Source organism: Salmo trutta, chromosome 7, assembly GCF_901001165.1.
Source record: "Salmo trutta chromosome 7, fSalTru1.1, whole genome shotgun sequence".
Taxonomy (NCBI): domain Eukaryota; kingdom Metazoa; phylum Chordata; class Actinopteri; order Salmoniformes; family Salmonidae; genus Salmo; species Salmo trutta.
Window position 1 is genome coordinate 5576090 of NC_042963.1, and position 25702 is coordinate 5601791.

At 42.8% G+C, this 25702-nt stretch overlaps 1 pseudogene; it reads left to right on the top strand.

Moving 5' to 3' along the window:
* Window positions 1–1879: 1879 nt before the first annotated feature.
* Window positions 1880–25702, top strand: part of LOC115197767 (hydrocephalus-inducing protein-like) — a 63302-nt pseudogene continuing 39479 nt past the window's right edge.

A 25702-nucleotide genomic window follows, 5' to 3' on the forward strand; every position in this document is an offset into this window, starting at 1 on the left:
ATTTATTTAGAATTCAAGACATACTTAACCAGCATGGCTACCACAGCATTCTGCAGCCATACGCCATCCCATCTGGTTTGCGCTTAGTGGGACTATCATTTATTTTTCAACAGGACAATGACCCAACACATCTCCAGGCTGTGTAAGGGCTATTTTACCAAGAAGGAGAGTGATGGAGTGCTGCATCAGATGACCTGGCCTCCACAATCCCCCGACCTCAACCCAATTGAGATGGTTTGGGATGAGTTGGACCGCAGAGTGAAGGAAAAGCAGCCAACAAGTGCTCAGCATATGTGGGAACTCCTTCAAGACTGTTGGAAAAGCATTCCAGGTAAAGCTGGTTGAGAGAATGCCAAGAGTGTGCAAAGCTGTCCTCAAGGCAAAGGGTGGCTATTTGAAGAATCTCAAATATAAAATATATTTTGATTTGTTTAACACTTTTTTGGTTACTACATGATTCCGTATGTGTTATTTCATAGTTTTCATGTTTCATTTTTATTCTTCAATGTAGAAAATAGTAAAAATAAAGAAAAACCCTTGAATGAGGAGGTGTTCTAAAACCTTTGTGTGTGTGTGTGTGTGTGTGTGTGTGTGTGTGTGTGTGTGTGTGTGTGTGTGTGTGTGTGTGTGTGTGTGTGTGTGTGTGTGTGTGTGTGTGTGTGTGTGTGCATGCATGTGTGTCTGGTCTCCAGAGTCCACGGCTGGTGAAGGTGGTGGAGGACGACTCCCTAGATTTCAAATTGGTCAGTCCAGTGGATGTATGTAAAACAGTGGCACCAGGGATGGCGTCCACATTCAATGTCCTCTTTACACCCTCAGGAGAACAAGGTACTGTGAACACAAATATTTTTTTTTAAATCATGGCAACAGACTTAACAAACAGTTGGAACACTGTATTAAACCTTTACGTTTTATTTAAATGCTATGGATCAAATCAAAAGAGTTTCAAACTGTATTACAACTTAATTGAATCTATTGATGCTCATTAAATGTCCTCTGTCTGATTTCAAAGGAAAACCTGCTTTCTTATGTTCTGAAAATTACTGAAAGAAATGTAGGCCTAGTTATGAAACCAGTCTCATTCATAACATTTGGTCTGAATGAAAGATTGCAATTCTTCAGATTTCCTATTCAGTAATGATAACCCGGTGAAACATTAATGACAAAGCTCATATTCCTTGTTAATGCGCCTCTGCACTGTAATTCTATCAGAGAGTGTGCTTTGATGAGCATGAGAGGAAATGTTTCCACTACCGCCTACCCGCTCTCCATTAGCTTCCATTCTCCAGGCTCTTATATGGCTTGGTAATCTGCTTTGCTTTGTTTGCACATGAATACCGAGTGCTGTAGCTATCCTATAGCTGTGTGTGTGTGTGTGTGTGTGTGTGTGTGTGTGTGTGTGTGTGTGTGTGTGTGTGTGTGTGTGTGTGTGTGTGTGTGTGTGTGTGTGTGTGTGTGTGTGTGTGTGTGTGTGTGTGAGTGAGAGAGAGAGAGAGAGAGAGAGAGAGAGAGAGAGAGAGAGAGAGAGAGAGAGAGAGAGAGAGAGAGAGACTCAGAGCCCTTGGCAATATAATCAGGCCTTGAAGCAACTCATCAGTATGGAGACAATAGTGAGCGATGATGACTGTTTGGATGACAGATTCTCAAGGAAAAAGCATACTTTTTCTTAATGTTGTAATGATTTGAACAATTGGAGCAGCAGTGAACCTTCAGTTATGCATGTGTTATATAGTAACTAGATGTTCCCGATCAGGACATGTCCTTCATGCGCCACTTGAGGCGCAAGCCATTAAACAGGAAGTACATAAGAAACTGATCAAAGTTGAATGTGAAGTCTACCTCCGTTGTCCTTGTGAATTTATAAAGTAACCTCTCTAGGATGGCGTGGACCATCCTAGACTTCCCTTACCAGCTGCACTTCTCTCTGTGCCCTGTGAAGTGCTCCTCACTGCCGACCCTGCTAGTGCGCAACCTTCCCAAGACTGAAGGAGACCACAATGAGGACCTGTTGCTTCACTACCATACACATGCAAGACCATTACGCTAAATCACCAGCTACGCCACACAGGTCTGGCTAGTAGAGATTCAGTATCTTCTGGAACTTTTCAAATGGTCAGGGAAACATTCAGCATTATACAGATGTTACCCACGCATCTATACTCTACAACCATCTACAAAATCCCCCCTACAAAGTACAAAACATACTGATTATACACCCCTCCCCAGAATCCCTACCGATAGACCAACTCACTTTGCAATACACTAGCACACAAGTACTAGCTCTACACTTGTAAGGTACTTTACAGAAACACATGAATGCACACACTCATGTTACATAAGTATTTTTGCATAAAGATAATCAGCTACGTCAAGTGTAGTGGAACTAAAAGGATGAATCTGTTTACCATACATTCGCTGTGAACATAATAATAAAATATCTCCTCCCTAATGACCCTGCAGCAGGAATGGTAAAACAGTGCTAATCATTTCAGGGGCATTTATCCACACAGTCTTTAATCTCTGCTCTTTCACACAGGTTGCACCTAGAATAGAGGGAAAACACCCTCTATGCATATCCTATTAACAGATTTATGAGTGTGGATGGCTGGGGGTGAGGGTGTTATCTGTTCCTACAGCAGTGTGCTCAGCCCAGTTAGAACGGGCTTTATCAGCCCCTGGAGACACTTCTCTCTTGATTTGTTTGTGTGATTATACCATTTAATGGTTTGAGATATTGATAGAACTGCTTTCTTTTCCAGCTGGACTGTAAACGGATGTGCATTTATTTATTTATTTTTAATTAGAGCTCTTAAACTGTCCTACGTTTGTGATTGTGATGATGGGTGTGCTGGAAAAGTGACAATGTGGAATTCAGAGGTGATTGCAGTGTTAATACAATTTGAAAAAAAGGGTTTAGGCTATGGTGAAATCCAGGGTTGATGGAGGATTTAGAGTAGTCCGCTTTATCACTTAATTATTGTGACAAGTCTTTGGTAGAAATTAAAGTCTTTGGTAGAAATTAAGTTGCTTGGGCCTCCCGAGTGGCGCAGCGGTCTAAGGCAGTGCTTGAGGTGTCACTACAGACCCAGGTTCGATCCCGGGCTGTGTTGCAGCCGGGCCGTGGCCGTGAGACCCATGAGGTGGTGCACAATTGGCCCAGGGTCGTCCGGGTTAGTTGAGGGTTTAGCTGGCTGGGATGTCCTTGTCCCATCGCACTCTAGCGACTCCTGTGGCGGGCCAGGCGCATGCACGTTGACACGGTCGCCAGTTGGACGATCTTTCCTCCGACACATTGGTGCGGCTGGCTTCCGGGTTAAGCGAGCAGTGTGTCAAGAAGCAGTGTGGCTTGGCAGGGTTGTGTTTTGGAGGACGCATGTCTCTCGACCTTCGCCTCAGTCCGTAGGGGAGTTGCAGCGATGGGACAAGACTGTAACTACCAATTGGAGAGAAAAAGGGGTAAAATAAAAATAAATAAAAAACATGAAATTTGCTAAAAGGTTAATGCAAGATGTGATGGAGAACTGTATCTGTGTGAGATACAGTAAACCCATAACGGACAAAGGAGTACTTGATTGGTGTGAGTGTGCGTGTGTGCAGGTCTTGACATTCAAGTCAATTTGACAATTGCACACCCTGGGAATTTTGTTATGTTACAGTTTTATTCAAAAATGGATTAAATAGTTTTTTTCCCTCAGGTTTTATACATTTACATAAGTATTCAGACCCTTTACTCAGTACCTTGTTGAAGCACCTTTGGCAGTGATTACTACTTCAAGTCTTCTTGGGTATGATGCTACAAGCTTGGCACACCTGTATTTGGGGAGTTTCTCCCAGTCTTCTCTCCAGATCCTCTCAAGCTCTGTCAGGTTGAATGGGGAGCGTCGCTGCATAGCTATTTTCAGATCTCTCCAGAGATGTTTGGTCAGGATCAAGACTGATGTTTTTATACCTGGTTTGCATACCCTTTCTTGCCTTAGCATTTACTGATATATATCATCATTGGGAACATTTCCTATCGCTGTCGGTCTACAGTGAGCTGCTCCATGCAACAATCTCAAACTAGGCTATAGGCTACGTGTGCAGCGCCCATGTGATAAATAATACACATAATCATTTTGCACTAATAGCCACTGACGGGGATGATCAACTGGCCAGGGGGGTTCCAAAACCTCTGTGGGCCAGTGGGCAGCCCTGAATGTCAAGCCCTGGTGTGTGTGTGTGTATGTATGTATGTGTGTGTGTGTGTGTGTGTGTGTGTGTGTGTGTGTGTGTGTGTGTGTGTGTGTGTGTGTGTGTGTCTCAGGTGGTGCTTGGTGCTCTGCTGTCTCACTGCATAAACATCCAGGTCTACTGAAGGGCAGCAGCATTAACGTTTTATAAAGTGCTCTGCTCTAAAAGACCACTTTAGGCCCATCAGTTGAATATCATTTTTAATTTAGCACCTTTCCCTGTCTCCTTCTCATCTATGTTTCAGATTAAGCTGATCTGGAGGTTACGCTCTGGAGTCAGTGAATGGAGCCTGCCAGAGAGAGCAGCCTCACTGCAGGCTCTCACTCTCATATTGGGACTTCAAACTTACATTTCTTGGCAGAAAGTCATAAGTATCTTGTCAAGAAGTACCAGACAAGTAGTACATGTTTGACCCATGAACATATAATTTTAACCATGGTAAGATTTTGGCAGGGGTGGGATGCATTTATCTCCCTGATGTTACTGTACATACAGTGTCCATCTATTCTAATCAATCGATCTATTGATTTATTAATTTGCCCTCGAGAAACCCCCATCTTGAAAACATTTGCATATTGTACATTTTATTGAACTGTAGCTGATGCGTGACAAATTAGCCTCCTTTGCTCAAGAGTGTGACTGCTAGTACTGAGATTCAATATGACAACCATCTAGTTAGATATGTGTCCAGTTCCCCAGTCACTGCTATGTCATTTTCCTAAAATCAACACAATAATGAAAACAGGGGTCAGGTTGCTATCTTTGCTCCTGCCTGGATACTTGGATGCTAGTTGACAGGAGACAAGAAATGGTACTCTCTCCTGTTCTTTTGATGTGCTAGATAAAAACCAGCAACAATATTCACACAGGAAAAAAACCTCTAAGTCAATTCTGGTGAGAAATGCTATCATTGGGTTCAAGACAGGCTACCTTAGCTATTGGAATTAATGAATTAGTTAGTCTTATCGCTGGTCATATTTACTTTTTTCTTGTGTTGATTTAGGAACAAAGAGACAGTTCCTTGATGAGTTTACCCTAGACTCTTTTAGGAAAGCACAGGAGCTCTCTCTCTCTCTCTCTCTCTCTCTCACACACACACACACACACACACACACACACACACACACACACACACACACACACACACACACACACACACACACACAGTCTCTTGTCAAATGCAGCATGGGCAATCAAATGGAGAACTTTCAGCAGTAGTATCAGCTGAGGTTAAAATATCCTCTGCATAGCCTGGAAACTGATGGCTGTGCAGAATTAATCTCTTGAGAAAATGAGATGATGAAAGCATGAGATTGGCTTGAGCATTGTGGGAGAGAGGCTAATGTTCCCTGCCTGTCAACAGTTGTCATAGCATCAGGATGTCAGCGATAATGATGGTGCCTTAATTTTCCCTTATTTTCTATTCTCTTTTTTTGTAGGATATACAAGTATATCACAGCTTTATTGCACCTGACATATGATAATTTAAAAATATATATCAATTCTATAGGCTTCAGGCATGTTTGTCATTATGCACTGAGTGTACAAAACATTTAAGAACACCCCTACCCCCTCCTCTTTTGCTCTCAGAAGAGCCTTTATTTGTCGAGGCATGGACTTTAAAAGGTGTCGAAAGTGTTCCTCAGGGATGCTGGCCCATGTTGACTCCATGTGTCAAGTTGGCTGGATGTCCTTTGGGTGGTGAGCCATTCTTGATACACATGGGAAACTGTTGAGCGTGAAAAACCTAGCAGTGTTGCAGTTCTTGACACAAACCGGTGCACCTGAAACCTACTACCATACCCTGTTCAAAGGGACTTCAGTAGTTTCTCTTGCCCAGTGACCCTCTGAATGACACACATACACAATTCATGTCTCAATTGTCTCAAGGCTTAAAAATCCTTCTTTAACCTGTCTCTTCCCCTTCATCTACACTGATTGAAGTGGATTTAACAGGTGACATCAATAAGGGATCCTAGCTTTCACCTGGATTCACCTGGTCAGTCTATATCATGGAAAGAGCAGTGTTCATAATGTTTTGTACACTTAGTGTACATGCTGGTTTTAAGTGTATATTTGCTTTAGAGATGCTATTAACCATCCATGGTTCCTCCTGAGACTACATTAAGTTATTTAACTGGGCAGCAACTATAGTAGCTAGCTTGCTTACCCACCTTGCATTGTCCCTGCGTCCCAACAGAGTGCTTTCACTGAATTCTCACAGTCTATCCACTGTAATAAGTCTGCTACGGTGTTCAACAGGAGAACTTGGTGGATCAAATACAAAGTGGATAGATTTATAAGGTTGTGACATTGATACGAATGTCTTAATGAAAAAGCTTCTTATCCCTGGATGTTGTCCTTCATCTGACTTGATCTGAGCCACCCATTTCAGAGACAAACTGTCAAGCCAATCCTTCATAGTAAGTTCTTTGAAGTTATTTTGTAATGCGATAATTTTACTGCACTGTATGGCCTAATCTGCATCCCTCATTTTGCAGATAAAAGATGTATGGTTACAGGAGGTGTATATAATGGCTTAAGTACATTTATCGTTCTTTGACTAATATTTTAAAGGGGTAGAGTACTGTAGGCTATACATCATTTTTGATAGAGATTGACTTGTTTTCCAGCATTGGATTTAGGTCTACTGTAGAATCAGGCTCCTTATTGGAAAACAAAGCCTAAATTGTTTCAATTTCACTACCTGAATTATTTACTCACATTTGTGGAATAAGGGCAAGGAAACCCACAGGGACAGTTTACTTGACAACAGACTGGTCCCACTGGGTGGACTACGAATTACTAATGAGCCTGTTGTGGAACTATCTTAAAAGACACAACAACATGTTTTTTATTACACAATTCAAGTGTGAGCCTGTCTGTCTAGCCTGTCTGTCTATCCTGTCTGTCTAGCCTGTCTGTTTATCCTGTCTGTCTAGCCTGTCTGTCTATCCTGTCTGTCTAGCCTGTCTGTCTAGCCTGTCTGTCTATCCTGACTGTCTAGCCTGTCTGTCTAGCCTGTCTGTCTATCCTGTCTGTCTATCCTGTCTGTCTAGCCTGTCTGTCTAGCCTGTCTGTCTTGCCTATATGTCTAGCCTATTTGTCTAGCCTGTCTGTCTAGCCTGTCTGTCTTGCCTATCTGTCTAGCCTATTTGTCTAGCCTATTTGTCTAGCCTATCTGTCTAGCCTGTCTGTCTAGCCTGTCTGTCTAGCCTATTTGTCTAGCCTGTCTGTCTAGCCTGTCTGTCTAGCTTGTCTGTCTTGCCGATCTGTCTAGCCTATTTGTCTAGCCTGTCTGTCTAGCCTGTCTGTCTAGCCTATTTGTCTAGCCTGTCTGTCTAGCCTGTCTGTCTTGCCTATCTGTCTAGCCTATTTGTCTAGCCTGTCTGTCTAGCCTGTCTGTCTAGCCTATTTGTCTAGCCTGTCTGTCTAGCCTGTCTGTCTAGCCTGTCTGTCTAGCCTGTCTATCTAGCCTGTCTGTCTAGCCTATTTGTCTAGCCTGTCTGTCTAGCCTGTCTGTCTAGCCTGTCTGTCTAGCCTGTCTATCTAGCCTGTCTGTCTAGCCTGTCTGTCTTGCCTATATGTCTAGCCTATTTGTCTAGCCTTGTCTAGCCTATTTGTCTAGCCTGTCTGTCTTGCCTATCTGTCTAGCCTATTTGTCTAGCCTATTTGTCTAGCCTATCTGTCTTGCCGATCTGTCTAGCCTATTTGTCTAGCCTGTCTGTCTAGCCTGTCTGTCTAGCCTATTTGTCTAGCCTGTCTGTCTAGCCTGTCTGTCTAGCCTGTCTGTCTTGCCTATCTGTCTAGCCTATTTGTCTAGCCTGTCTGTCTAGCCTGTCTATCTAGCCTGTCTGTCTAGCCTGTCTGTCTTGCCTATATGTCTAGCCTATTTGTCTAGCCTTGTCTAGCCTATTTGTCTAGCCTGTCTGTCTTGCCTATTTGTCTAGCCTATTTGTCTAGCCTATTTGTCTAGCCTATCTGTCTATCCTGTCTGTCTAGCCTGTCTGTCTAGCCTATTTGTCTAGCCTGTCTGTCTAGCCTATTTGTCTAGCCTTGTCTGTCTAGCCTGTCTGTCTAGCTTTTCTGTCTTGCCGATCTGTCTAGCCTATTTGTCTAGCCTGTCTGTCTAGCCTGTCTGTCTAGCCTATTTGTCTAGCCTGTCTGTCTAGCCTATTTGTCTAGCCTGTCTGTCTAGCCTGTCTGTCTAGCCTATTTGTCTAGCCTTGTCTGTCTAGCCTGTCTGTCTAGCTTCTCTGTCTTGCCGATCTGTCTAGCCTATTTGTCTAGCCTGTCTGTCTAGCCTGTCTGTCTAGCCTATTTGTCTAGCCTGTCTTGCCTATCTGTCTAGCCTATCTGTCTAGCCTGTCTGTCTAGCCTGTCTGTCTAGCCTATTTGTCTAGCCTGTCTGTCTAGCCTATTTGTCTAGCCTGTCTGTCTAGCCTGTCTGTCTTGCCTATCTGTCTAGCCTATTTGTCTAGCCTGTCTGTCTATCCTGTCTGTCTAGCCTGTCTGTCTTGCCTATCTGTCTAGCCTATGTGTCTAGCCTGTCTGTCTAGCCTGTCTGTCTAGCCTGTCTGTCTAGCTTGTCTGTCTTGCCGATCTGTCTAGCCTATTTGTCTAGCCTGTCTGTCTAGCCTGTCTGTCTAGCCTATTTGTCTAGCCTGTCTGTCTAGCCTGTCTGTCTAGCCTGTCTGTCTTGCCTATCTGTCTAGCCTATTTGTCTAGCCTGTCTGTCTAGCCTGTCTGTCTAGCCTGTCTGTCTTGCCTATCTGTCTAGCCTATTTGTCTAGCCTGTCTGTCTAGCCTGTCTGTCTAGCCTATTTGTCTAGCCTGTCTGTCTAGCTTGTCTGTCTAGCCTATTTGTCTAGGGTATCTATCACAGTTGGTCAGTCAGTCAGTCTGTCAGTCAGTATGTCATTGATGCAATGGTAAAGACTGTTCACGTGCACTTTCAGTATGTGTTTACTCAGTGCATTCTCCAAGGAACTGGGACACAGATGCCCCCTCCTCCTCCTCCTCCCTCTCTTGCTCTGCCGAGCCGAGGGACATTTAACTTGTTTGTAAATCTGCAGTCGGGCTTCTCTGTTACAGGTTTGTTCTTATTGATGGATTTAGCTCATTCTGCCTTGAAGAAAATATGAATAATGTTAAATGTGACTATACTGTTGTAGATAAATTGTAGTAATAATAATAATTATAAAGCCTATTAGATAATGACCCACACCATCACATTGGGTTTAATTGTATTGTATTACTTGAATCTAACACAAACCTCATTTTGTGGCTGCCTAGTGCTTACTGCCTGTTTAAATCCAGGATGCAATTTGAATACCAGCCTATTTCATTTTGGGTTCAATTTTGGCTTGGTTCACTCGTTAGGGTCAGATCGGGATCTCTGCTAAAGCACCATGGCTCTGTTTTGAATGTATCCAAACTAGCCAAACAAAACAAAATGCTCAAGGTATTTACATATTCCACAGGCTGATTTTTGCATTGTTTTTCTGTTTTCATTCTGTAAGCTGACTGCTCCGGTGGGAACCATGTGTTTTGTGTCACATGGTCCAAGAGAGACTCTGTAATTGTTGTGGATGGCTCAGACAGAGTACAGCCTATCTGTCATGCTAATCCAACAGCGCCATCTCCATGACCAATTATGAAGCACTGACCAATAATAGCCCACTGGCTAGACCAGGGTTTCTTAAACTATGGGCCCTGGTGGACCCTGGGCATGTGAGAGTTGGCTTGCAGTTATAAGAATACATATATCGTAATGTTTCTTAATTTGGGTCGTTGGATGACGATTTGGGTCACGGGAGGCTTGTTCAATTTCTCATTTGGGTTTTACACTGAAAAGGTTTAAGAAACCCTGGGCTAGATTATAGCATCACATTTGTGGCTTTGCCATAAAGTCCTGACAGATAATGGACTGTATAGAAAATAGGGCTGGCTATTGACAGGGACCTCACAACACTAAATTATCCCAATATTTTGGTTCCGATACAATATGTATTGCAATTCTCATGATTCTATATGTATTGCAATTCGATACTGTCATTTAATTGCAGCATACCACCCTGCATCCCACTGCTGGCTTGCTTCTGAAGCTAAGCAGGGTTGGTCCTGGTTGGTCCCTAGATGGGAGATGTGGTGTTGGAGATCCAGTAGGACAGCTACAGTACTCTTAATGAGTTCTTAGATAATCCAGTAGCTGTGTGTGTCTGTTTCTCCTCAGGGGAGGATGAAACAACAGACAGCGGGAAGAGGAGGATGAGATGGATCAGTTCCTGACAGAGTGTGACGCAGACCCCACTCCACATGACCGCCTGTCCCTGCTCTCACACACCTTCCAAGACTGACGCAGGCAGCTGAAGGAGAAACGGCTGTCCTTCTCAGACAACTACATCATAGTGGAACCTCTGGTGTGCTATGGAGGGAGGATGGGGGCATTTTACTGTGGGCTGATAGCAAATGTTTTCTTATAGGGTATCCAATGGTCTATGGTACAGTAGCTTTGGTGCCCATGCCCATTGACCAACAGTCTAACCAACTTAATGTGTTTGTCTTAGCTTATGGTCTAATGCAGGCTACGCTACAGTACACAGTATCACCAAGGCTGAATTACATGATACCTAATCAACCTCTGGGATTATAGACTTTACTCAGTATGTGAGTCACAAAGTGCATGCAAAGTGCATTTAAGGCATAGTTTTTTCAAATGCCATCATATTTTTTTACACAGCAGTAGCTAGGCCAACTTGCATACCAAAATCCTCCCATACTATCTTCATGCTTATTTGGTTTGCGCTGTAATCCCTAAGGAAACTTTAATAACTAATTTCATGGATGCACTTTATCGCATTATACCCTGTACCAGCATTCTGTACCAACCCCTATAACTCAGTGTGGTGTCTGCCGTGGTTGGGCGTAGGGCTTTGTTTTCCCATTGCCTGGTTCACACCTCCAGCCTCTGGTGACAGTGACACATCTGTCTCTGTGGAGTACTCAGCTGTGGTAGAAGACAAACTTTAGCACTTTGATGAAATACCCCCAACCTTTAAAAACACGTTTAAAACTGTCTCTGCATATAATTTTGCCATGCAGCTAGCAGTGAGTCACTGCTCCACAGCAGCTATAAAAGTCCCCTGGATATTCCTATATTCAATTTCATATTCTTCATCCCAATTTGTGCTGATTTTTTTTGTATGGCAGTGTGTGTGAGCACTTATGAGTAGCCATGTGTTCAGCATTCCCAAGCACAGGGGGAGGCTGTCCCTGCTGAGTCAGAGGCGTGGCCACATGGATCAGTTCAGCCTCTAACCTGATCTCACCTGCTGTCTCGGAGTCTGACCGTTGGACTGAGACGCCCCTGGGGAGACAGCCACTCATTCTCTCATCCATCCTGACACCCAACTCGCCCCAGGCATTTGTTAAGCACACTATGTCCTCAGGGAAGTCTCACCATCATTTGCCCTTGATGTCTCACTGTCCTGTCTGGTCATGTGGTTTTGTGTCAGAGAGTTGGAAAGGAAGAGTGGAAAACAAACACAGACACCCTCCAAAAAAAGCCAAGCCTCCCAAAGACAAACTCTGCACCCAAGTATTCTGTATAGCACCTTGAAGAGGCGTGCTCTGTCAGCACAGAGTAAGGCCAGAACCCCACTGTTACCCTAAGGCAAACTTGTCCTTCTGCTCTCCAGAGCTCTGCTGATTATGATTACATTAGTGTCTTTCTAAGTACTACATTAGCACCCAGCTGCTTTTCTTTTCCACTGGATGACTTTATCTATTTGATAAAGACACTATCATTTGGACAGAAGCTTTATCTTTCATCAGACATAAGTTGTCTTTGATGATAAAGAATAATACTTGGTTTAGGGGAGTATTATAACATATAATTTTATATGACACTGAATACAAATATAAACTCAACATGTAAAGTGTTGGTCCCATGTTTCATGAGTTGAAATGAAATATCCCAGAAATGTTCTATACGCACAAAAAGCTTATTTCTCTCAAATTTTGGGCACAAATGTCTTTACATCCCTGTTAGTGAGCATTTCTCCTTTGCCAAGATAATCCATCCACCTGACAGGCGTGGTATATCAAGAAGCTTATTAAACAGTATGACCATCACACAGGTGCACCTTGTGCTGGGGACAATAAAAGGCCGCTCTAAAATGTGCAGTTTTGTCAGATAACACAATGATGCAGATGTCTCAAGTTTTGAGGGAGAGTACAATTGGCATGCTGATTCCAGGAATGTCCACCAGAGCTATAGCCAGATAATTGGATGTTCATTTCTCTACCATAAACCGCCTCCGATATTGTTTTAGAAAATTTGTCTGTACGTTCAACCGGCCTCACAATTGCAGACCACGTGTAACCATGCCACCCCAGGACCTCCACATCCAGCTTCTTCACCTATGGGATGGTCTGAGACCAGCCACCCAGACAGCTGATGAAACTGTGGGTTTGCACAACCAAATAATTTCTGCATAAACTGTCAGATACTGTTTCAGTGAAGCTCATTTGCGTGCTTGTCGTCCTCACCAGGGTCTTGACCAGACTGCAGTTCGGCGTTGTAACCGAATTTGGTGGGCAAAGCTCACCTTCGATGGCACAATGGAGAAGGGTGTTCTTCATGGATTCATTTCAGTTTCAACTGTACCGGGCAGATAGCGTCATGTGGGCGAGCAATTTGCTGATGTCAACATTGTGAACAGAGTTCCCCATGATGGCGGTGGGGTTCTGGTATGGGCAGGCATAAGCTACGGACAATGAATAAAATTGAATTTTATCCATACACACCAGACATGTCACCCATTGAGCATGTTTGGGATGCTCTGGATTCACGTGTACGACAGCGTGTTCCAGTTCCCGCCAATATCCAGCAACTTTGCACAGCCATTAAGAGGATTGGGACAACAGTTCACAGGACAAAATCAACAGCCTAATCAACTCTATGTAAAGGACAGTTGTCGAGCTGCATGAGGCAAATGGGGGTTGCACCAGAAACAAACTGGTTTGTGTGACCAACAAATGCATATCTGTATCCCTAGTCATGTGAAATCCATAGATTAGGGCCTAATGAATTTATTTCAAATGACTGATTTCCTTATATGAACGGTAACTCAGTAAAATCTTTGAAATTGTTGCATGTCGCATTTATATTTTTATTCAGTGTATAAACGAAGTAGTTTGGCTCCTGGATGCTGATTGGTTGAAAGCCATGGTATATCAGACAATATACCACAGGTATGACGCAAAATGATTTATGTTGGTAACCGGTTTGTAATAGCAATAAGGCACCTTGCAGGTTTGTGGTATATGGCCAATATACCACACCTCCTCAGGCCTTATTGCTTAAATAGTGTATATCAGCAGCATTATATCATTGAGCTACTCTACACTTGACAAATAAAAAATATACAGTATCTTACATGACAAAGACAAGCTATGGCAGTTTTTACACCAGCAGGATATCAGTAATCATGTTTGATACTGTAAGAGGTATAGTGTTTAAGGTAGCCTTTTCTGTTGCCTTTCTGTTGCCTGCAGGAGGGGGACATTTGGCCCAACACCACCTCAGATGTCAACATCATTTTCAAACCACAGGAAGCCAAGATCTATCAGCAGATGATCTACTTTGACATTACAGGTGAAGAGTTTGATCAGATTTGATCAGATTTTGCTAGAGAATGCTCAGGGATGAACTACTTGCTGAAGCATTAATAGTGACTAATAATGTAGAATCCAATTCTAAAGAGGTCACAAGCAGAAAGTCTGATGAACAGCAATTAAATTAAACTTTGATGAGAAAGCCTCAGTTAGATTTCTATCCTCTCATACTGAGAGAGAAGTTGTTGGTTGTTTTGCATTTGGTATCCATCTATATTTCCACTTCCGGAGGTCAGATTTCCATTCATTTCCATGTCTGACAGGGTTTAATGGGCATGTGGTGACCTCAATAACACATCATTGAGAGTAGATTTTTTCCTTATGGCAGTGTACAGTATGTGTATGATTTTTTTATTTACACACCGGTGAGTGGCAGATGTGCTTGATTCATGCTGATCTGTTTGCACATTCAGTGTGTTTATTTAATGCGTCTTTGTGTTCTCTGTCTTTGTGCTCTTCATCATCTAGGCCGTGAGTCTCGCCTACCTCTATGAATAAAGGGGGAGGGCGTAGGCCCCAAATTGCAATTCAAATTTGACTTCCTTGACATGGGTAACATCTTTATTGCCTCCAAGCACAGCTATGAGGTACTTAACCTTAGTTAAGAGATGCCCGGTACTAATATACAAAAACAGCTAAGGCCAAAAACACTGAAAAATCGACACTTAAATACACTGAATTAGAATGACAGTGTTCTGTTATATACCGTGGGTCCAGTTGTTCCGCTCACCACAACTGAGACTCATAACATACAAAGTCTCAGCTGTTATAAAGATGTAATACAAGAGCCGCTGTGAGAGGATCTCCTGTAATAAGACGTGGCTCACATCAAAATAAATCACAATGCTGCTGACGCTAGTCAGCAGATGCCCATGCTTAATCATTGAATAATTGAAGTATAATTGTGATAACTGTTAGTCCTATAATAGAACAGCACCTGGCAGGCACTGTTTGAATTCACTTTTAGGTGAATTATTTAAAGTCTGCCTGCCCAGTCAACCCCTTCAGTTTCTAGGGCATATGTGGCAGCCTTACTGTAATAATCCAACCCCTGTGGAACTGGTTCCCACAGACAAAAAAGACTGTTGGGTCATGTATTGCCAGATAGATTCTGTAAAAGACATTATCTTTTCAGTGGCAGCAAACAACTGTAGATAAAACCATGCAATATACACACATTTCTACTGCACTACACTTACAGTAGGCTACATGGGAATTCTGATTTGATCAAATCTTATGCATTAGATAGAAAACAAATGGTGCTTGGTTAATCATTCTTACATTTACAGTAGATTGGTTTTCACTACAAGTATTCTCTCCCTGGTTCTCAGGTGCTGCTTCCATCCAATAAGGGTCTCATTGAGAGCGTGGCAGGCCCCAAGGGCCCCTTTAACCTGGTTCCTCCCATCTCAGCGTTTGGCCAGTGTTTCTCCTTCAGCCCCACTAAGAGGATGGTTCCCCCTCAATCAATCAATCAAATATATTTTTAAAGCCCTTTTTACATCAGCCGATGTCACAAAGTGGTATACAGAAACCCAGCCTAAAACCCCAAACAGAAAGCAATGCAGATGTAAGCACAGTGGCTAGGAAAAATTCCCTAGAAAGGCAGGAACCTAGGAAGAAACCTAGAGAGGAACCAGGCTCTAGGGGTGGCCAGTCCTCTTCTGGCTGTGCCGAGTTGAGAATATAAAAGTACACGGCCAAGATGTTCAAACATTCATAGATGACCAGCAGGGTCAAATAATAATAATAATCACAGTGGTTGTAGAGGGTGTAACAGGTCAGCACCTCAGGAGTAAATGTCAGTTGGATTTTCATAGCCAAGCATTCAGAGTTAGAGACAGCAGGTGCGGTAGAGAGACAGAGTCGAAAACAGCAGGTCCGGAACAAGGTAGTACGTCCGGTGGACAGGTCAGGGTTCCATAGCCGCCGGCAGAACAGTTGAATCTGGAGCAGCAGCACGACCAGGTGGACTGGGGACATCAAGGAGTCATCAGGCCAGGAAGTCCTGATGCATGGTCCCAGGGCTCAGGTCCTCCGGGAGGGGAGGGAGAGAGAGACGAAGAGAATTAGAGGGAGCATACTTAAATTCACACAGGACACCGGATAAGGCAGGAGAAATACTCCAGATATAACAGACTGACCCTAGCCACCCCGACACATAAACTATTGCAGCATAAATACTGGAGGCTGAGACAGGAGGGGTCAGGAGACACAGTGGCCCCGTCTGACGATACCCCAGACAGGGCCAACCAGGCAGGATAACCCCACCCACTTTGCCAAAGCACAGCCCCCACACCACTAGAGGGATATTTTCAAACCACCAACTTACTACCCTGAGACAAGGCTGAGTATAGCCCACAAAGATCTCCCCCACGGCACGAACCCGAGGGGGGCGCCAAACCCGGACAGGATGATCACGTCAGTGACTCAACCCACTCAAGTGACGCACCCCTCCCTGGGGCCTGCCACGCTCTGGAGGTCTGCTTCTCCTCCAGCACCCTGGGGGACTTCTCTGAGGAGTTACTCTTCATTGTGGGGGATACCCTCAGCCTATCAGCCTCACGTTCAGGTAACCCTCCCTCACCCCATCACCTCGCTCATCCATCTCTGCACAATCCTATACCTCTCCATCATTGTCTTGTTAGGGTCGGTACAGTACATCCCCACCTTGGTAGATAAAACATTGGTGGGCATGTCCAGACACATCTATCACCCCAAACCCCAACAGCTAGACTTTTCTAAAATGTAAATGTAGCAATGTAGAAAACACATGAGCTACATTAATCAACCGAATGCTTCATCTCCTGAATTCTTGCTCTCCCTGACTTGCCCATTTGATGAACACATTTTTATACTCTAGGTTTGAGTAAATTATTCCCTAAAGGTTGTGTTTAAATTGTACAAAGCAGAACAGTGGTGAAAACCCCTTTGTTTCCATAACACACCTGCCAGTCTTGGCATCTCTCCTCGATTAAGATGTATTACTGTTGAGGAGTGCTGAGTGGAAGGATTACAGAATTACCCTTCCACACTGTCATCCAAGAAATTGACTGATCTTGTTTTTTTTCTTCAGCTGTTTTATACTTGCCCAGCCCTTTAATGATTATGCATTGTCCAGTGACCTTCACATTTGCTAGTCAGCACAGATGTATTCTGTATTTCCTGGCACTTTTATTTATTGTAGGGGTTGTATAATGGGCCCCACGTTTCACTTCAATGTCTCAGAGCTCAAATTTGAGGATGTGTCCTTCGGTGAGTTTTTCATTCATCCTCATCAATGCTGCCTGTTACTTGTCGCTAGATGCTTGTGTTAGGCTTGGCGGCAGATTTAATGCTTTGTAGTACTATTTACAGTATAAAGCACACACACATCAATGAGCGACAGATGCAAATAAGCAACCATTACCACAAGTCAATGAAATACATAGATAATTATATATTGTGGGCTATGTGTATTGTCTTGCAATAATAGTCCCTTAAAAAACTGTGTTGGTGTGCTTCTTGCAACAATTATTGCACACATTTTCTCCCATTCCTCAATGCAAAGTTTTGCCTTTGGAGCTCTTAAAATACACACTATTCAACTATTGACTGGAATGAACTGCAAAAGTCACTGAAGCTAGAGACTCATATCTCCCTCACTAGCTTTAAGCACCAGCTGTCAGAGCAGCTCACAGATCACTGCACCTGTACATAGCCCATCTGTAACATAGCCCATCTAACTACCTCATCCCCATACTGTATTTATTTATTTATCTTGCTCCTTTGCACGCCAGTATCTCTACTTGCACATTCATCTTCTGCACATCAATCAATTGATATATTGTAGTTACTTTGCCACCATGGCCTATTTATTGCCTTACCTCTCTTATCTTACCTCATTTGCACATACTGTATATAGATTTTTCTACTGTATTATTGACTGTATGCTTGTTTATTCCATGTGTAACTCTGTGTTGTTGTATGTGTCGAACTGCTTTGCTTTATTCTTGGCCAGGTCGCAGTTTTAAATGAGAACTTGTTCTCAACTAGCCTAACTGGTTAAATAAAGGTGAAATAAAAAAAATGAACAAATATTCAACCCTCCCAAAATTGTCCAGGTTGATACATTTTCTGTGGAATTATTTTGAGCAGGCCTTTATCTATCTCCTATATGACTTGTATATGGCTTACTGTGGAATAATACTAAACACGGAATCAACTAGGGTAGAACGCACATTTCTCTTGTGATCAATAACAGAAAAGTTCCTTGCAGACAGATAATAAGTATGCTATGACACCTTTTTCATCTCACTGTTTATTTCCCTCACACAAACCAGACCTTTTTAAAGCAGACAGACAAATAAACCTCTTTAGAATGAAATGCCCTCTGGCATTGTAGCTGTATGTCAGTTAACACTGTTTGGACTTTATTTTGCCCTAATCTTTAGAACCGTAACATTGCTTGCTCTATGTTTTATTCCTTATTCCTCTTCTCCTCCAGGTTTCCCTCACACACTGACCTGCAGTCTGAACGACACGTCGCTATGACCTTTGGGCTGAGGGTTCCAGGGGATGGCAGTGGGCCTACCAGCATCACCAGTACCTCTAGGTTTCAGACCTCAGTTTGACCGAACCGGCCCACTGTGTTCACCCTGACACCCACCTTAGGAACCATGTGTCCTCAGGGACTTGTTGACATCCAGGTGTGTGAAATTAGCAGGGAGCATAACCAGGAAGTTACCTCCATTTTCTACTTGTTATAGATATTAAGTATTATCTGAAAACATACAGTATGTGAACATTATTCCAATGAAAAAGTGCTTATGTGCTCACTGTAGAAGATTATCATTTAACTCTGTTATTAATTGTGGACTGGTGGATCATGCTGAGTCAGTTTGTTTTCCAATTTAGTGCTATATTGTGTGTTGTAGATTTTTCATTTGAGATTTTGAATAAACTAATCATAAAATTAATTCCCTCTAATCACAACGGCTTCAATCAATGATTGGCACTGAAGGGGCCAGACCTTAATTTTATTCAGCAGTGGAGTTGAATATTGAAAGAATCTGTTGCAGATAAATGCCTAGGAAGATGCCTTTCTCCCTGTGGCTCTGCAGAGCTTAGATTATTACATCAGCTTGCTCTGGCTGCCTCTGGTTACTGAGTGTATCTGTCATACGCTGGTCTTTTCCTATCAATGGGAGACTGTTTGGTCTTTTCCCATCACTGAGAGCTGTCAGGCGCTGCGGCGGGCAGATCAGGGGAATCTGTGCAGCTGTCTTGGACTCTTTGTATAGGGTGTCTCATGTCTGCTGCCTTCCTTTGGCTGTCTGGAAAACTCTGCTTCGCTCTCCAGCCCAGTGACCGCACAGCGGCACTCCCGGGCTCTAATGAGCTCTCTTACAAGAGCGGAATATATAGAAGAGGTCGGAGGGAGTCAAATATGCTAGAGGGAGGTAATCTCTCACCTAGTAGAGGAAATGGGCTTTGGCTAACCTTTCACAGTATTGGAAGTTCTTCATGGGTGGTGCAGAAATCTCCACAGATACAGACACCTTGGAACCTGCAGTGTACTCTCAGTGTAGTGTCTTCCTCTGATGACAGCCTTGACAGGTGTTAGAAGGTAGCGTAGTAGGTTTCTTCTGTATGTAATACAGGAAGTGTAAAGAAACCAAAATGGAAGCATGATTGGGAAATGTTGTGATTTGATAACTAGGTAAAAGTCTGTGAATCTGTGTGAACTGGGAATATATTTGCCAAACGAGCACTTCTACTTCACAGAGATGCCAATGCCATGGCTATGCTTGTCTGTCTATATATGCTGTGTACCTCTAGCTGCAGGTGACCCTGTGCTCCCACAGAGTGCAGCGCTACAGCCTGGCTCTAGTGTTGAATGCACAAGGAGTGGGAGAGGAGGTGCTGGCCCTACCCATCAATGCCAGGTTAGAGATCTACACCCAGGGTCAAAATACACCTCTTACAGTAAATGTCCTGATTTATGGTCAGAGGGCACTCATTTTAAAGCACCTCATTCAGAGCAGGTGATCCCCTAGAGTCGATGTCAGCGCCCACCAGGAAATCGAATTAGCATAATACAAAAATCCCCACCAAAATCCATCTGTTTAAAATAGTGAAGTCTGTTTGAAATAGAGATATCTGTTTGAAATAGAGATATCTGTTTTTTGTTGTTGTATGGGCTGCATCTCAATCCATGACATCTACCAATTGCAGACTGGCCGAGCTACAGCGGTGTTTGTCAGAACATGAGACATCCTAAAAATCGCTCTTCTCACGAAAATGTCTGTAGTGGCAGAACGATTTGGCCAACAAACTAATATGACCACTCTATGGAAAGGATGACTCTCACGAACATGATGGTGTTCTCTGTTTTGCTCTACGAAACCCACAAGCGTTACGGGACTCATCTGAAGTCGGTACCGCCGATCTTCCAACTCCTGTCTGTCGCGTCCGTTGCACACTAATATGACACCTCTATGGAAAGGCGAGATGCCCACAAGTCTTACAAGACTCGTCTGAAGGTAGCCCAGGAACCAGTTAAATTGTTTTTTGAAGTACTGTATATATATGGAAATAGTTGAGTGATGATTTTGTGTTTGTTAAATATGGGTCTTTCTTATATCTTTCAGATATAGGACAGACACTGCTTCAAGCAGTATGTGTGTGTGTGTAGCCTTGCGTTTATACCCCTGGTCCATCTAAAGTCTTCTAATTCCATAGAATCTGCTCCTGTCCTGCATTGGGGAGGGTGCGGTTGTCCATGTGATGACCACAGAGGTGGACTTTGGCAGCATACCGGTTCTGACCGATGTCTCCAGAACACTGCAGCTCTCAAACCAGTCCCTGATACCAGCCCGCTTTGTGGCACAAATGGTGAGGCAAACTCTCTCTTTCTTCCAAAGGTAAATTCTCTATCTCTTCAACCTTTAGCTCTGTTTCCCTACGTGTTCATTTTCTGTCTACATGCTGCCTCTGATTAATGTCGAACCTAATTGAGAGTGTGCAATTAATTAGTTCATTTGTTCAATGCTTTGTTAGCTTTCTAGATATCAGGCTGCCAGTGCAATCCAATCCCCAGTAACAGCTCATCAGACCTTTATATTTGCTCCATGGCTCTTCCTTTATTACCATGCTGCATCTGTCCTCCTACATTTTCAGTCTTGACCAATAGGCACAAATTAGAAGCATAACAATAATCATTTCATCTTCAATTATCTAACTATGCACAATTTTCACTAAAGATGGGGCTTTGTTTACTCTGCCCGAGCCTCCAGTATTTTAGATAGTGTGTACCAACAGAGTAAAAGTGAGTTTGTTCTATTAGACATACTGTACATTGTGTTTAAGTGATAATATCCGAGAAGCTGGTGTTTGGAGGATATATTGGCACGGGGTTAGGGTAATTGTAGCACGGCAAACCGTGCAAATATATCCTCCAAACACCGGCTTTGAGGGCGTTATCACTTTTATACGGGTTACCAACATATTCAAATAATGATTTACAAATTTTCATAAAAAACGTTATTTTGATTAATTTATTCATACTATTTCATCATTCCACAATATATAGTCCTGACACAAATCTAGGGTTGCTACCCAATCCGGTTGGTCATTTGTTCTATTGGATCTGTATCTATGGACACAACCCAGTCGTTCATTCTAATGGTTCCATTGCCATACCGGCTGGCAACGTTCTTATTATTTGCTTGCTAGCCATCCAACTACATCTAACTTACAGTCACGTCAAATGTCAAAAAGAATAACAACAGTAGCTGCATTTGCATTTGTTTAAGCTGTTTTCTAGTGACATTTATTTGGATACATCCATAACAATGAGCTAATGAGGCACGATTTCGCCTGACATAGAAAATGTGCTCTAGTCAGGTCACTGTTGTTCAGAGGAGCTAGCCATCAACACCGCTAGCACAATCACTTCAAACACTGAAGCTGTAAAGACTGCAAACTAGCTGCTTTGTTTTGTTTTACCTTTTTTCAATTGACAATTCTTTGTATATATCCATAAAAATGATGCCAGCTGATTCATGATTTCGACTGGCTGAGAAATGCTGCCTGTCTCGTCCCGACTCCCAACCCCGACACGTTCATTACTATGGGACAGCTGGAGATCGAATTTGAATATTGAAACAACGTTGTAAATGTCGGAGAGACAGACAGGAAGGTTTATACAAATCTCTGCGGTTGAAAACTAAATGTTAGTCTAAAAGAAATGGGAGATAATGTCTAGATGATTTTTACAGTGGAGATCAAGTTTATAAATTGCCTGGCTGGGTTGATGAGACAGTTGATTGGCAGTCAGATGGAACAGAGTAAATATTTTAAAGTCATAGATTTAGCCAGTGGTAACTTGTGGAATAGACACCGGCTGGAATGTGCTTTTAACCAATCAGCATTCAGGATTAGACGCACCTGCATGTATAATATTAATTCATGCACTGTGCATAGTGTTCTTCCCTCTGTTTCTATTTCTGTTTCATGCCTCTCTCATTAACCAGCGCTGCCTTGAATCCCTTTGGTGCAAAACAACCTTGTCATTGGTACCCTGCTATGCTGGGACCTTGAAGTACTGCAGTCTACAGACAAACGCAAAGACGCACGTACACACACACACACACACACACACACACACACACACACACACACACACACACACACACACACACACACACACACACACACAGTGTCTTGTATTGCGCTTAAATCTTTAAAGTGCAGTGCTGAGGAAATACTTCTGACACTCTTTTCACCTCTAAGGCTAAAGAGCTGTGCGTTGATAAGGCAGGATTTTTACTAAGCATTTTCAAGCATCAATCGATGGTCATTCTTCTAGAATGACAGAGTCGCTCAATAGCATGGCAAAGAGCCAGTGAAAACTTGATGGCAAAAGAATGTAAAAGATTTAAAACAAAGCATGCTTTATATTTTGCCATTAGTATATTCCTGCCCAATGTTTTGAGCTGCTGCACTCTGGAAGGAGATTAAGGGTCACACTGTTCAGTAAGAATAAGAGCATGTTTCACTCCATTGGCCATCGGGCTGTTGAACAGTTGGACAGTAGGCCGCAGAGACTTTCAATATGTGGAAATGTAAAATTGTGACGAGTGTACGAACTTTGCATTTTTCCGTACTGCATGTAATATATTGTGTTGTGTTTGTGCATTTGTTTGCTGACGTCACAGAATGCGTTTGCATGTAAATGGACAATAAAGTATATTGTATGATGGCCCTATCAAATCTGCTATTTGGGGTCTTAGCTACTGAGTTTTTCAGTGGTTTTCATTTTAAACCTCCTTGACATGCCATGGTTCAAAGCAATACATTTTATTAAACCTCTGTAATGCAAGTCTGATCTGATTATTGACATTTCAGCTGGCTTGTTCTTCATACCCCTCCATGATCACCTATGTATCGACCAGCAGCTCAGCTCTCACTAGCTCTCTGGCACATAAAGCCTGAGAAAGTGATCTATGACTCTCAGATGAATCCCAAAGTCACACACCGCTCACATGGATGGTTACCGTGTGTCTTTTATGTGAGGTGTAGTGGCTGAATGCCTCAATTGCCATTTACTCCCCTTTCTCTGCAAGTCCCTCTGTAATGAGCTGACATCCCTCTTTGATCTACAAGTGAGAATGAAGTACACTGTAGAGAGTCTATATTAGAATATATTAAATGTGACTAGACATCTTCCTTTGACTAGACATAGAAATCTGCCCTGCTTCTGTCTCACAGGGTAGCAGAATATACTTATATCTTCAAGTTAATGTACAAATGAACAAGATACCGATATGCAACAGACTTTGGGGCCTATGATTAATCCCTCTAAAGAATCAGATTCTGCATTTATGGAGAGTAAAGAAGTCTGCGTGACTCAGTAACTTCCAGTAGCTATAAAGTTCAGCTAGTGATAATGTTGTTGATGGTGATTAATCAGGAGCTATGATCCATGATCGGTTGGTTCTACATGACTGCTTGTAACATCAAGAGCATCTCCTGTCGCCAGCAGACCATGCTCTGTTCAATAAGGTCCCCTCCACACTCGAGCACACACTGAAACTCCAATTAAATCCAACTCATTGCATAGCCAATGTCAGCGCAAGGAAGTTGTAAAAAAAGTGAGCCTTTCTGCCCTTGTAGACTAGATAGTTTGTTACAGAAGTGTAGTGCCTGTACCTCTCTGCCATCACCTTTCCCCTACATACACGGAGCTCATTAATGTCTTTGGTTGGTCGTGGTCCTGAAGAAGACATCATGATGGCAGTCAAATGTAATGATTCTGCTTAGTCCATGGAAGCATCCAGATAGTTGGACGAGCCCCCCAGTGTGGTGGTGAAAAAATAAAGTATTATCAATCAGAGAGCCTACTCCAGTGTCACAGCGCTGGATTCAATCTGAAAATCTCCATTAAAACTTTATGTGCAACAAATCAATCAGGAAGCTGCTGCATGGAAAATTGATTTTAAATCCTCTTTCAGCTAATAGTTAAGATATATTGAGAGCAACTGGTGCACTTTGGTCTTATCTGCTGATGTGAACAAGGCTGAAGATGTAGTGGGAGAGAAGATGAATGTCTGTTTCCTTTTTAGATTATTTCCTTGTTGAATCTAAATCAATCAGCAATCTAGAATGGTGCAGTATAGAATGGGGAATTCTGCTTTTTTTCTTTAGATGAAGATTCAGTTTTCAAGCTGAATTAGATTGTTCAGTACATCTAATAGGGCGAAAGCAGGCTGAATCCTCTGTATCAATCCTGGTATCTATAGCAACACAGCTTTTGGGCCCTGGATCTGATAAAACCCTAGCCTGTCTGTGATTGCTTCAATTAGCAGCTTCACACTCTCTGTAAAACTGATAGACGAGTAGTGAGCTGCCCCACTGCAGCCTTCCTCTGCCTTCACCAGGTTCCCAAAAGGCCCACAGAGAAGACAGTATTAGTAGGGAAGAGACTGGAGGGAGCCCGGACCTGCTATCACTACATTACCGCTCATTATAAAACAGTGCTTGGTCCAAGAGACAGATAAGGTTCTGATTAAGGAGTCAAATTGCTTCATGTGTGGTGCCCTCATTTTATTTCTTGGTTAATCGAAAGCACTCAGACCCTCTGTAAGAATGGCCCAAACACAGAATTTTATAGAATATATGATCTCTATGGGCCCAAACATAAAAGGGTTCACTGCCTGTTGTTGCCTTTGGCTAACCTCCTGGATGTTTGACTAACCTGAGAATGTTTAATGAACATCACAGACATACTCTTTCAAAGCCCCTCAATGAATCTATCATACATTATACAGGTATATTGAATTTGGTCCCATGTGGCTCAGTTTGAAGAGCTTGGCACTTGCAATGCCAGGGTTGTCTGTTCGATTCACACTGGGAGCCAGTACAAAAAAAGTATGAACATGTATGCACTCACTACTAAGTCACTCTGGATAAGAGCGTCTGCTAAATTGTATTATGTGTTTTGGCTTACGGCATTATAAACTATGGTTAAACTGGCAGTACTACACCTATTACATAGTGATTCTATGTCGTTTACTACATCAGATGTAAAAACCTGTGTAACAGAAGGCCACTGTTTTTTTCCAGGTTCGCAGCAGGTGGAGCCCAGTGAGGGAGAGGTTCCACCCCAGGGGAAGCTGGAGCTGAGGCTGGTGGCTCACCTAGATGACAATCAATCAAATGCATTTATAAAGCCCTTTTTGCATCAGCAGATGTCAAAAAGAGCTATACAGAAACCCAGCCTAAAACACAAAATAGCAAGCAATGCACA